General features: G+C 45.9%; 2 non-coding genes across 2 annotated transcripts; both read right to left on the bottom strand.

Annotated features, from left to right (window-relative positions):
- Window positions 1-13214: 13214 nt before the first annotated feature.
- Window positions 13215-13289, bottom strand: Trnas-cga (transfer RNA serine (anticodon CGA)). Its single transcript has one exon. It is a non-coding gene; the product is annotated as a tRNA-Ser (tRNA).
- A 213-nt stretch (window positions 13290-13502) lies between these two features.
- Trnas-cga (transfer RNA serine (anticodon CGA)) lies at window positions 13503-13577 on the bottom strand. The gene has a single exon. It is a non-coding gene; the product is annotated as a tRNA-Ser (tRNA).
- Between the last annotated feature and the right edge of the window lie 1170 nt (window positions 13578-14747).

Here is a 14747-nt window from a genome sequence, read left to right as displayed (position 1 = left end):
GCGGGGCTACACCTTCAAATGTCGTGCTTATGCGGACGACCTCCTGCTGCTCGTTCGTTCTGAGGAAGAGGTGAAGACGGTCCTTGAACTGTTGTCGGACCACAGTGTGACGGCGGGTAGTGCAGTGAACATGAACAAATCGGCAGCAATGCCGGTTGGAAGGGGCCTTACGCCGGAAGAAATCAGTCCGTTTCCTTATGTGCAACGATTCCGCTATCTCGGCATAGACTTTACCTCATCTGTGAAACATACTGCGGCAGTTAACTACCGACGTATTTTACAGACAACACGTACCATGGTCCGCCAACATCTCCTACGACGCCTTGATCCTTTGCAGCGAGTCGAATATCTGAACACTTATGTGGTTTCTCGAATGGTGCATATTTCGCAGATCCTGCCCCTACCACTCACGCTCGGGCATCGACTTCAATCAGCACTAGGCTATTTTGTGATGATTGGGTCGCCCCTCAAGGTGCGACACGCAACGCTCACGCTCCCTACGGACAAGGGGGGACTCGGACTTACGAATGTTCGCTGCCGAGCGACGGCGCTCCTTCTAGCCACGATGTACAAGCAATGGCGTAGCGGGCGTGATTCCCTTACATCCCACCTACTGGATCTCCTAGTCCCAGCGTCCCTCACACCTCCGGTGGCGGTGGGCAACATTATGCCACATTTTGCACATGTATCAACTTTTATCGTGGAACTTAGTTATATCAGAGACAAGCTTCCGCGCACGAGACCACCATGCGCGAAGGATTTTTATGTTTGGCTGCTACGACGGATAAGTCGTAATGTCATTGAACTGAAATACCCCACGTTGCATTGGCCGAAGATTTGGAGACATGTGCACCAAAAATTCTTTCCTACCTTCGTTCGGGCACTGTGGTTCTCTGTCACCTGTGGCAAGTTCAACACCAACCAACGACTCCATGCAATTGGACTAGTGGACACTCCACTGTGCCCGAAATGTCGCCAAGTGGATGACGACCATCACCGCTTAACTTGTATCGCGGTGGAGGACGTATGGCTCCTAGGACGACAGATGGTGGCTTGCTACCTCCGTGTGACCCCGCAACATATTACACCTGCTTCCTTCTTACATCCGGAGAGTGACTACTTTCCGGCGACCAAATCACAGTCGATCATCTGGGTCAAAGGTTGGACGATCGCGTACCTCTATGGGGATGCTGCCAAGTCGCGACTCGACTTTTGGTATTTCTTACAGCAAGCCCACTATGAGGTTCAAAGATGGTCACACTATCGGAAAACCTTTGCCAACTATCTTCAGGCAGTCTTCCTCGACCCCCCACGCAGTTGGGATGTGCCGGGTGCAGTCGGTGTGCACATTTGACAGCTGATAATGAACCTCACGCTTCTCTCAACGCTCCATATGTAATTCAAATACTATACCATGAAATGATCTACATGATCTACATGTTCCTTTTAACAGGGTGATTGTGGAAAATAAATAAATATAATAAATAAAAACAACATCCCTGTGTCCCTGTTCCTTTCCATTTTGTGATTTGTTGTACAATGATTTTCTTTTGTTTTTGTTTTTGCAGAGGATGCATTTCATTTCGTGTTTGCGAACTGCCCAAAAAAAAAGAAAAAAAATGAAAATAAAAAATAAAAAAGTTGGGGAAAAAAGTGGTCTAGGGGTAGCGTCTTTGATTGATAATCAAAACGTTTTCGGTCCCGGGTTCGATCCTCGCCACTGTCTAAATTTTGATAAATAGTCAGTATTGGCGGCCGAAGACTTCGGGCATAAGAAGTCACCCTCATTCTCCCAACTGCCTTGTCAAAGCGGGCGGAGGAGCGGATAGAGGTTCAGGGCACTCTCTTGTCCTAGGGGTGGGAAATTGCCCCTAAAGGCGGAAGAATCAGCAATGATCAACGACATGAGGATGCAGAAGGCAATGGAAACCACTCCATTAAAGATACGTAACGTGTATCCACAGGTCATGTGGCCTGTAGTTGAAGAAGTGTCATGATGATCTCTCCATTGGCAAAAGATTCCGGAATAGTCCCCCATTCGGATCTCCAGGAGGGGACTGCCAAGGGGGAGGTTGCCATGAGAAAAAGATTGAATAATCAACCAAAGGATAATGTTCTACGAGTCGGGGCGTGGAACGTCAGAAGCTTGAACGTGGTAGGGAAGCTAGAAAATCTGAAAAGGGAAATGCAAAGTCTCAATCTAGATACAGTAGGGGTCAGTGAAGTGGAAAGAAGACAAGGATTTCTGATCAGATGAGTATCGGATAATATCAACAGCAGCAGAAAATAGTATAACAGGTGTAGGATTCGTTATGAATAGGAAGGCAGGGCAGAGGGTGTGTTACTGTGAACAGTTCAGTGAACGAGTTGTTCTAATCAGAATCGACAGCAGACCAACACCGACAACGATAGTTCAGGTATACATGCCGACGTCGTAAGCTGAAGATGAACAGATAGAGAAAGTGTATGAGGATATTGAAAGGGTAATGCAGTATTTAAAGGAGGACGAAAATCTAATAGACATGGGCGACTGGAATGCAGTTGTAGGGGAAGGAGTAGAAGAAAAGGTTACATGAGAATATGGGCTTGGGACAAGGAAGAAAGAGGAGAAAGAATAGTAGTGATGAAGAGTAGGCTGAAGTTCAAGACATTAGTCAGGAAGAATCAATACGCAAACAAGTGGGATACAGAAGTTCTAAGGAATGACGAGATACGTTTGAAGTTCTCTAACGCTATAGATACAGCAATAAGGAATATCGCAGTAGGCAGCACAGTTGAAGAGGAATGGACATCTCTAAAAAGGGCCATCACAGAAGTTGGGAAGGAAAACATAGGTACAAAGAAGGTAGCTGCGAAGAAACCATGGGTAACAGAAGAAATACTTCAGCTGATTGATGAAAGGAGGAAGTACAAACATGTTCCGGGAAAATCAGGAATACAAGTCGCTGATGAATGAAATAAATAGGAAGTGCAGGGAAGCTAAGACGAAATGGCTGCAGGAAAAATGTGAAGACATTGAAAAAGACATGATTGTCGGAAGGACAGGCTCAGCATACAGGAAAGTCAAAACAACCTTTGGTGACATTAAAAGCAACGGTGTATTATTAAGAGTGCAACGGGAATTCCACTGTTAAATGCAGAGGAGAGAGCAGATATGTGGAAAGAATACATTGAAAGCCTCTATGAATGTGAAGATTTGTTTGATGTGATAGAAGAAGAAACAGGAGTTGATTTAGAAGAGATAGGGGATCCAGTATTATGCTGAGGATGTACGTCTGGAGTACAGCATTGTATGGTAGTTAAACATGGACTGTGGGAAAACCGGAACAGAAGAGCATCGAAGCATTTGAGATGTGGTGCTATAGAAGAATGTTGAAAATTAGGTGGACTGATAAGGTAAGGAATGAGGACGTTCTACGCAGAATCGGAGAGGAAAGGAATATGTGGAAAACACTGATAAGGAGAAGGGACAGAATGATAGGACATCTGCTAAGACATGAGGGAATGACTTCCATGGTACTAGAGGGAGCTGTAGAGATCAAAAACTGTAGAGGAAAACAGAGATTGGAATACGTCAAGCAAATAACTGAGGACGTAGGTTGCAAGTGCTACTCTGAGATGAAGAGGTTAGCACAGGAAAGCACAGGAAAAAAAAAACAGTATTAAACACTCTACAATATTCCCTACTTTGGTAGAACAAGTTTAAGACATTTTCTGAGCACATTATCTATCTATCTACTGCTTGCGTCTTGTCCTTCGGTTGCGCAGGGTCGGCCATGGTTAACCGGATTTGTCATGTTAATTTTAAAGGGTGGCCGGATGCCTTCCTGCCGCCACCCCGTACCCTCCAGGACGGAATTAGTGTGCCCCAGTGGTCTGCATCTGGTGTAAATTGGGAAATAGTGTGAATGTGTTTCAAATGTCTGTGAGTCATGTAACTGAGGCGGGACATGGGGACCAGGCCGGTATTCACCTAGTAATATGTGGAAAACCGCCTAAAAACCACATTCAGGCTGGTCGACACACCGGCCGTCGTCCTTAATCCACCTGGCGGATTCGATCTGGGGTCCGCGTGCCTACCCGAGTCTAGGAAGCAGCGCGTTAGCGCTCTCGGCTAACCTGGCAGCTATTTTCTATGCACATAAAAATCACATTAAGGTTGATATTGCAGCATAAATGAGCATTCTAACAATGCTAAACGATCAGTTATCTGTATTTTGTTAATTAGACTCGAGATTTAATTCCTACCATTTACAGATGATGAGAACGAAATATATCATTGTTTTATCTAAATATTTTTCAAATATTAATTTCCTGGATCTGATTTTGATTGTTTATGGTACATAGGGTACTGTAACTACTATTGTGTGGTATTGCTATTGTTCTTCTAAAAGCCTTTTTCCTATTATCGAAAAGTAATTGAATTTAATTATAGCTGGAGATATAAGAGTATTGATCTAATAATACATAATGCAGGGGTAGTAACCATAAGCCTGGAATGTTACAGATGAATGTAGGAGGATGTTTGTTTTCAGACGTTTCACGCCAACGAGTATGTGTCGGATGGAACAAAAAACGCAATTCACTCGAAAAGGCACCTGTCGCCAGTCATTGGGCGTCCATTTGCGGTACTGGCTTGCTAACTGCAGCCTTCGTCGCCGGGGAACAGCAGTCAGCATCGGAGCAAGAACGATGCGTCTGCTGCGGAGACCCATACGCAGCAATGTTGGCTGAGTGGTTGTTGAGGAGACACTGTTGATAGCCCAAGGTTTACCTGGATGGTCTGTTGCTCTACAGTTGCACGACTACTACTGCACTTGCCTACAGTCGTCGCTCAGCCCTATCATCTAAGGCCTGTGGTGCAACAAAGTTGCCTCTGGGGCAGTTTTGCATAAAGCCATTTTGTCCCGCAGGGCATGTTTTAAGGATGTCATCAATTGAAAAGTTTACAGAATTATCCATTTCGTAAATGATTCCATTTCCGGCCCAAAGTCAATGACCACGTCCTTTGGGACGTCTAATAAATCGTTCCATTTCTGCAATACGAAACGACTGCACTATTTCCCACATCCACTCGATACGCTTTACATAGCCTCCACTGCTGATGTGGCCACCTGCCATCTGTAAGTGGTTACTGCGCGTTATCGTAGAACCTAGGCGATGGTCATCTTAATGTGACTGGACCCTGTATACGTGTAGCAGGCCGTTCTGCATGTGGAAACCGCGATTCCAGGGGCCGGACAAACCACGTCACATGGCGATTGGCGTTCGACCTCAATGGGAAATAAATACACTACCCACAAGACGAATGAATGGTTCGTACCTTGTTCATCAACCTTTCTTTATGTCATTTTCACAGTACCACTGTTACCTCGCTTTTTCTAACCACAGACTGTAATCTGGAACTCAGACTACATGTTACTGTTTAAGATGATTCGGATTTTCTGGGTAGATACCACGTAAGGTCTCAAGATTTTTCCGACATACATTTAACAAACATTTAGATCTATATTTATATTAGATCACTGTTTATAATACACAATTTGATTGTTAATAATTTCACTGGCTGCTACTGGCTAGCACCAAATACTGAGAATGCCTGTAGTACTGCATGTCTAGGAGTTATTTAGAGCTGAGCCTCGAGAGAAAGGGCGAAGTGGGCTACATGTTCCTCAGAAGTCGCTGTCGGCTAAAGAGGGACTCGTGTTCTCCAGGGGGTGGACATTTATTGCCCTGAGAGAGGGCAGAACGTGGTGGCGGCTGTTTAAAATGCAGGAGGCCACAGAACACCTGTAGTATGGACACAGTGCTTGCGACGTTGCTCCCTCGTGTACGTGAGTAGTTGAGAGAGCACCGGTATGAATTTACCTTACTCACCTGGCCAGCAAACTCTCCCTATTTAAACCTAATCGAGAATCTACGCGACCACTTAGATCGGTCTGTTCCCGCTATGGATCGTCGACCAAAGATCGTAGCGGAACTGGCCGTGGTACTTTAGTCGGCATAGCTTCACATTCGCCGGCCTCAGTGACCGAGCGGTTGTGGGCGCTTCAGTCTGGAACCGCGCGACCGATACGGTCGCAGGTCAGAATCCTGCCTCGGGCAATGATGTGTGTGACGTCCTTATGTTAGTTAGGTTTACGTAGTTCTAGGGGACTAATGACCTCAAATGTTAAGTCCCATAGTGCTCACAGCCATTTGCAGCATTTGAGATTCACGTTCCTGGCGGTACCTTCAGGTAGCGGGAAAGATAACATCCTTGAAGAGGGAAAAAGGTCCAAGATCTGACGATATCATAGCTGAAATAGTACAGTTCCTTAGCCTCCAGCTGCTTCAACCTCACACCGCATTGAACAATAAATTCCTCAAGTTGGTGAATTCCTCTAGATTTTTAAACAGGTGAATTATGTAAATATTACGAAACGTCCAGATGAGGATACTGCTGAATTTAAATGTTATAGGCTGATATGTCTCCTGGGCGTGTTACGGAAACCATTTGATAAATTGCTACTGACAGACTGGCGGCATACAGAGTGCTTGTGAAGGGAAGAGTGACAAGCAATTTGGCTTTTGGCCAAGGCAATTGGCGTGTGGCACAGTTGCGCTGGCGGTTGAGGTCTGTGACTCTGTCCTGCATAACCATGTAGTTAGCATCATGGAGGACGTCAGTGGCGCCTTTGACCACCTCTGGTGGCCTTCAGTCTTTCCCTACTTACAAGGGCACTTTATGGCTATCTTCGGAATTACTGTGAGGGAAGGGAGATCTGACTATCATACTGGGAGTATCAGGGAACCCCACATGGCTCTGTCCTGGAGCTGCGTTTTTTTTCTGGGGAAGTGGGGGAGGGGGTGTGTCTTAACATGGAGCCATAGCTGAAGAGCCTACAGAGCAGTGAGGATGAACTGGAGGAGATAGCTTACGCGGTCATAGACGCGAGGATCATCTTGAACCTAGACAGGGCAATGACCTTAGTCACTATATTGTGCCATAAAGCTCAAATGAACATTACTTTGAATAACTCGACATATTTGTCATTAAAAAGTCAGCTAGTAAGAAATCCAACTGTCAGAATCGAGGGCTCGCCAGTTCTTCAGCAGGCCCGGTACATGGGCGTCACTGTTGATGCGGGGGTGAGCATGGCGGTTGACATAGAAGCAGTAACTCAGAGTTTGCTCACAGTAGTAAAGAACCTAATTTGACTAGGACGTAAGAGGTTCCATTTACATTATACCATTACAGTATACAGTTTAGTGGGAAACTGCTCTGACGTCTGGGCACATAGGCTTACCATGGCTGTGAAGAGAGTGCAGCGAAATAGAATATTACACTATGTTGGGGCTCTGTTAGTGGTAACGGGACTTTGCCATCTTGGCTTCAAAATAAGAGAACAGGCTTCATGATACTGGGTAAAATAATTACGGTTGAAATTATAGGGTTTCAAATCCGGTATAAGATTAGAAACAAAAGGCGGGGGGAAGAGCTTTGGTAATAATTTTGTGAGTCGGATGAATCTGGGAGGAGAATCAATCAACTATTATCAAACAACAGAGAACGTTTGAACCTAAAGTGCTTCAAACCAAGTAGGGGACTGTCGCATTTCCTTACAGTGCGTTGACCGAGTCCTGCATATTTATGGCGGTTCGGGAAGCCAGCTACACTTGCTTATGGCTGTAGAGCGGTAGAGGGCCCTTCAGTGAACGTTATCTATGACCATATGATGATGACCTAGCAACCGAATTTAAACAATGACTTCCTGATTACGATACATATCACCTAGTTAGAGAAGAGGGAACTTTTGATGTATTAAACATTTTGGCAAATGAAATTTCACAAAAGATCTTGAGAGAATTCTTAACAGAAAATTACCAATAGTAGAACATAAAAGACGGAGCTAGGGTGGCTACCACACTGGACTCCCCTTCGGGAGGACGACGGTTCAATCCCGTGTCCGGCCATCCTGTTTTAGGTTTTCCGTGATTTCACTAAATCGCTCCAGGCAAACGCCGGGATGGTTCCTTGGAAAGGGCACGGCCTACTTCCTTCCCTGTCCTTCCCTCATCCGATGAGACCGATGTCCTCGCTGTCTGGTCTCCTCCCTGAGACAACCCTCAACGTAGCTAGGTCGCATACGTCCGTTGAGCAGGAAGATGCGACGATTATCATGAACCTGCCAACAGCACTTAATTCAGCAGTGTTGTAGAATTAGATCGAAAGTAGGAAGCATATTTCTTTTGGAAGTTATATTTTAAGAACACTGCAGCGAATGAGATACTTTCGTGGGCCAACCCAGTGCCAGCGGCACGCCCACAGATTACCTCGGTGGACTCCGGCCAGTAAATTGTGACAGACGTGTATATTCACTGGCACAAGTGGTTCAAATGGCTCTGAGCACTATGGGACTTCATGTCTGAGGTCATCAGTTCCCTAGACTTAGAGCTACTTAAACCTAAGGATATCATACACATCCATGCCCGAGGCAGGATTCGAACCTGCGACCGAAGCGATCGCGCGGTTCCAGACTGAGGCGCCTAGAACCGCTCGGCCACCCCGGCCGGCGACAGTATATATCCACGGCAGATATGTACTTGAGAAGTACCTGATGACTGATCGTGTTATATGACACCTCAACTGGTTATCAGGAAGTGTTAGGTCATGTTATCGTAAGCCGCTGTCGTGGTAGTTCGTAGCACCCCGTGCCTACACGTCCTGCCCGTATTGCACGTGCCGCGAATGCGCGCTGATGACTCGTCAATTAATTGATTCAGTGCCAGCCGGGCGGCCATTTGCGCCCTAATGGGCCCAGGGCCCATCAGTAGTCGAATATGTCTGGGCGTGTCGGGCGAGCTTTAAATGGCAGCCGCGCGAGTCCGGCGTGTGCGCTAATTATAAGCGAGCGTGCGGAGGTCGTGCACTTCGTGCGGTCGGGCGGTCGCGCGTGACCCGCAACACCTCCTCCCCCGCCCCACCAGCCCCTTCGCCCGTGATTCACCGGCCGCCACCCCCGTGCAAAACGCGCAATCCCTGCGACCCCGTTTCGGCCCTTCTCCCATTAGCACACGGCTGCTAAATTTGAAGTTAGGCCCCGAGAAATTACGCGGCGTTGTATTTAAACTGTTGGCGCTCGCGAGGGCGGTTAAATACTCCAACTCATTCGGCTCGATTTAATACCCGCCAGGAGGGCAGGAAAGAATAAAATCCCTGTAGTTGGAGCGGAAGCGTTCTGTAATTTCAGTAATCCGCGCGCGGCTCTCATTGGCTGATGCTTTTACGAACAGCTAACTGCGCGTGAGTGAAGCGCGAAAAAATCACGGAGGTGTATATATTTTTTCTTTCTTTTTCTGCTTTACATATTGATCCCCTGGCTCCATTCGCTATCCTTATACTTTTAGAGAGCTCAGCCTGTGGGCGTTTGAATGCAGTACGGCAGCTCTACACTCGAAATTGCGACCATCGAGTCGCCAACAGCGTAATTAGTAGAGTGGAAATACCTGTCACGTTATACTGACCTCACATGAGGACATGTTGAAGCTGCTTTCAGGAAATTCAATGTGAAAAATTTTGGCACTTTGTATCATGATTAAGTTCATAAGTGTGAATGAATGACATCATTTGCGCTGGACGTCCCATTCAAATGGGCCAAATATTGCTTACAAAAAGGAACAGTAATTTTAAATTTTTTATTAATTTCCGATGTGTGTGTAGTTCTCGATCCAGACATGTCAAAACTGGCAATCAGTCTTTTAAAATCCTGCTCTGTGTAACGTGAATGGCATTTGTAATGTTTATTCACATTGTGAATTCGTATCCTTCTGTCTGATCGAGCAATTCTGTACATCAGTACCTGCAAGTTTTAAGAAATCGTCTGTCTTTGAGATCTAGGAACTGAAAGAATTTTTTATCGAAATAGCACAGGAAAACTGCCATTACTGCGTGTCCATTTTGACGTTGCGAATGTATTCTTCAGAAAATTTCAGTTCAATGCTTATAATAAACTTGATTTTTTTCGCAATCGTTAAATGCTTAAAAATGTAATAACTTCTGAAATAAAAGTCGTCTCACTCTGGTACCATTATTATGGAAGTAAAGTGTATTTTGAAACTACCTGGCAGATTAAAACTGTGTGGCGGACCGAGACTCGAACTCGGGACCTATGCCTTTCGCGGGCAAATTCATATCAGCGCACACTGCGCTGCAGAGTGAAAATCTCATTCTGGGAACATCCCCCAGGCTCTGGCTAAGCCACGTCTCCGAAATGTCATTCCTTTCAGGAGTGCTAGTTCTGTTAGTTGGTAGAAGAGCTTCTGTTAAGTTTGGAAGTTGGAGATGAGGTACTGGCAGAAGTAAGGCTGTGAGGACGGGGCATGAGTCGTACTTGGGTAGTTCATTTGGAGAGCGCGGACCCGCGAAAACAAAGGTTCCGAATCGAGCCTCCGTCCGGCACACGGTTTTAACCTGCCAGGAAGTTTCATATCAGCCCACACTCCACTGCAGAGTGAAAATTTCATTCTGGAAAGTGTATTTTGCTTAGAATGAATAAATATGTTCATCGTGGGTGCATTCTGTAGCAAACTACTATCGAGAACCAAACAACATTGCTGCACTTCTGCCGTCTGTTTGACTATGGAATCGATCGTTATAGTGAACAGTGATCTTCGTCTGTTTGAGTATAATGTAGATTGTGTAGTCTGGTAACAAATTGTAATTTTAGCAGTACAGTAAAAACCAAGCATTTTCCTTCTAAAAGATGAAACCACTATGTTTTCCAAAAGTCTGTACTAACCATCTGTTATTCAGTTTTGTTGTAAAATATCTTCAGACCATGTTCACTGCACATTTGACTGCTGTATTTACGGCCATACTTTGGCCCAATTGTGTTATAGCTATTAAACATGTTTTCTACCTGTCTGCCACACATTTTGGTGTTTTTGCGCACTGGGTTACCCAGTTCAACGCAATTTGACGATGACATCGCTTGGGAAAGTCTAACTATACCCAATATTGTTGTATTTCATAGTTGCGCAAGATCGAAATCATGATAGTAATATGAAATAAAGAAATTTTGGCAGTCAAATGGCGGAAATGTCATTCAGAAATGCACCATCCTGACGGAAACCCATCCTCTCAACCCAACACTACATCCGTAAAGGCAACAATATTCTATATGGACTTTAATTTACACAATCGAATAACACCTGTTGGCTCGAGCTAGTTTTTGCATTTCGGTCTAATTGTGCGGAATTCATTGGCAAGATATCCTCCTGCAGATAAATGTTCATGAAAATTAAATGTACTGTTGTCTTCCATATGTGTAATGCTGGCTGTACCTCATGGTAAGTCACATTCCAACCCCTGTGAAATGTGCCGGTCATAGTAATAATATTTTCGAGTATAAAAACGTCACTAAATTCATCATGTAAGGGAGCACGACAGTGACGAAATTCCGTAAACCAACTGCGGCGAGTTTTTTCTGTAGGTGATTAATCATGGTACAAAAATCTGAAAGACCTTACTCGAAACATCTTTACTGAGATAGGCCCATTACAAAAATCGTAAAAGAAATAATCTAAAGAAAACCAACTTCTTTTCGTTCACATACCGAGCGAGGTGGCGCAGTGTTTAGCACACTGGACTCGCATTCTGGAGGACGACGGTTCAATCCCGTCTCCGGCCATCCTGATTTAGGTTTTCCGTGATTTCCCTAAATCGCTTCAGGCAAATGCCAGGATGGTTCCTTTGAAAGGGCACGGCCGATTTCATTCCCCATCCTTCCCTCACCCGAGCTTGCGCTCCGTCTCTAATGACCTCGTTGTCGACGGAACGTTAAACACTAATCTCCTCCTCCTCGTTCACATCGCTGTTTCTTTAATTGATCATTGTAAACAAATTACTCGGCCCATTTATAAACTGCGACTGTATTGTAGCGGTTGCTAAGTGAAATGAATGCCACAGGGCAGTCGAACCGTTGAAAAGAGTAAAGGCAGCGGTTCATATGGCGCAAGCTATAGGCAGAAGGGCCGCACTGGCGCAACCGGGGTGTGTTGCGTACGTGACTCGGAGCGATGCGTTAGCGAAATAGAGGCGCGCAGCCGAGTACAAATAGGTGTTATAGCGATTAAAATTCTTCTGGATATTATGGCGCGTCATTACTAAAAACCAACAGCAATAATAAACTAAAACCGACGTTTCGGCTGAATTGCAACGGCCTTCCTCACGAGGAAACGTCGGTTTTAGTTTGTTATCGTTGTTAGTTTTTACCAATGACGCGACATAATGCCCGGAAGAAGTTTAATCATTATGACACCGTCCGCGGTGGCCTACATTCTTATGTAAATAGGTGGTGTTTTCTAACGAGATTCATTCAAGTGTGGCAGCTCTCGTAGAAGGCAGTGCGTGCCACTCCGCTGGGCTACATGCAGCAACAGATGGGGGCGGCCGTGTCTCAGTCCACGGCGGGTCGTTGGTTCGAACCTCTGACGCCAATACGGGGTCCGCAGGCAGCCAGGGCGGGCCACTCTTCGGCTGGCAACCACGTACAGTCCTCTCGGCTACCGACACACGCCGGAGACTTTTGTGGCGAGGGGCAGCAGATTCGGACGCCAGATCGTGTGTGGTCGTTGCCATCGTGTTCCCAGCTACGCTAGCCAAGGAAGATGCAGCAGCGGGGCAGGCCTACGGCTCCCGACGGAGCAACGCGGAGTAAACAGGGATGGTGATCCCGCTGAGTCGGATGTTGGAGCAGCCATCCTGACGTAATCGAGTTTTAATACGGCACCTCCAGGCACCCATCGAGTACAGTATTGACAGCGTCAACTGACAAGTTCTAAAGGAACTGTGACATTACTTCTTAGTACCAAATTTTCACTCTACAACGGAGTGAGCGGTCATATGAAACATCCTGGTAGATGAAAACTGTGTGCAGGACCGAGACTCGAACTCGGGACCTCTGCCTTCCGCGGACAAGTGCTCTACCGACTGAGCTACCCAAGCACGACTCACGCCCCGTCCGCACAGCTCTACTTCTGCCAGTACCTCGTCTCCTACCTACCAAACTTTACAGAAGCTCTCCTACGAACCTTGCAGAACTAGCACTCCTGAAAGAAAGGATATTGCGGAGACATGGCTTAGCCACAGCCTGGGGGTGTTTCTAGAATGAAATTTTCACTCTACAGCGGAGTGTGCGCTGATATGAAACATCCTGGCAGATTAAAACCGTGTGCCAGACCGAGACTCGAACTCGGGACCTTTGCCTTTCGCGGGCAAGTGCTCTACCGACTGAGCTATCCAAGCACGACTCACGCTCCGTCCTTAGAGCAGTACTTCGTCTCCTACCTTCCAAACTTTTCAGAAGCTATCCTGCGAACGTTGCAGAACTAGCACTCCTAAAAGAAAGGATACTGTGGAGACATGGCTTAGCCACAGCCTGGGGGTGTTTCTAGAATGAAATTTTCACTCTACAGCGGAGTGTGCGCTGATATGAAATATCCTGGCAGATTAAAACTGTGTGCCGGACCGAGACTCGAACTCGGGACCATTGCCTTTCGCGGGCAAGTGCTCTACCGACTGAGCTATCCAAGCACGACTCAGGCCCCGTCCTCACAGCTCTACTTCTGCCAGTACCTCGTCTCCTACCTTCCAAACTTTAGAGAAGCTCTCCTACGAACCTTGCAGAACTAGCACTCCTGAAAGAGAGGATATTGCGGAGACATGGCTTAGCCACAGCCTGGGGGTGTTTCTAGAATGAAATTTTCACTCTACAGCGGAGTGTGCGCTGATATGAAACATCCTGGCAGATTAAAACCGTGTGCCGGACCGAGACTCGAACTCGGGATCTTTGCCTTTCGCGGGCAAAACAAGTGGTCGCGTTATTGGACCATAAAGCGAAGGAACCGCGTTTTTATATTTGTTTTACTTTTTTCTTAAAAAAAAGAGTACAAAAAAGGGATCAGCGCAAAAGATGTAAAAAACAGAAAAAAGTGGGCATCGAGACAGAATGTCAATCCCAAGGCCCCGGGTTCGATTCCTGGGTGGGTCGGAGATTTTCTCCACTTAGGGACGCTTTGTACTACATCATTTATACATATTGCAAACAGCAACAGTCCTATCACACTTCAATGTGGTCCTCTGGATATTACCTTTACATCGACGATTTAGTTCCGTTAAGAGCGACCTGTTGGGTTTTCTCTGCAAGAAAGTCTTGAATTCAATTGGAAGTATGCTCCGGTACTCCGTAAGCTCGTATTTTTTTTCGTTAAACGGCAGTGCGGGACTGTGTCAAATGCCTGTCTGAATTCGAGGAACACGGCATCAGCCAGAGCGCACTTGTCCACTGCGTTGTGGATCTCATGGAAGAACAGAGAGAGCTGAATTTCGCAGGATTTCTGTTTGCGGAATCCATGTTGAATTTTACAAAGGAGATGTTCATTTTTCCAAAAACGACATAATTCTTTAGCGTAAAACATGTTCCACAACTCTACAACACATTGACGTCAACAGTACAAGTCTATAATTATGTGGATCTGTCTTACGGCCTTTCTTAAAAACGGGAATGACCTGCGCTTTTTTCCAGTCGTTAGTTACCTTTCGTTGCTCAAGCGATCTACGATAAATCACTGCTAGAAGGCGAGAAAGCTCTTTCACATTATCTTTATAGTATCTTATAGGTACCTCACCTGGTCCTGAAGCCTGTCCGCTCCTAACCAATTCTATCTGCTTTTCAGTTCAGCGATCGGTTATCACAATATCTGCC

The sequence above is a fragment of the Schistocerca gregaria genome, chromosome 4, assembly GCF_023897955.1.
Source record: "Schistocerca gregaria isolate iqSchGreg1 chromosome 4, iqSchGreg1.2, whole genome shotgun sequence".
Taxonomy (NCBI): domain Eukaryota; kingdom Metazoa; phylum Arthropoda; class Insecta; order Orthoptera; family Acrididae; genus Schistocerca; species Schistocerca gregaria.
The sequence above is the reverse complement of the archived record's forward strand: the minus strand, read 5'-3'. Positions and strand labels throughout refer to the sequence as shown.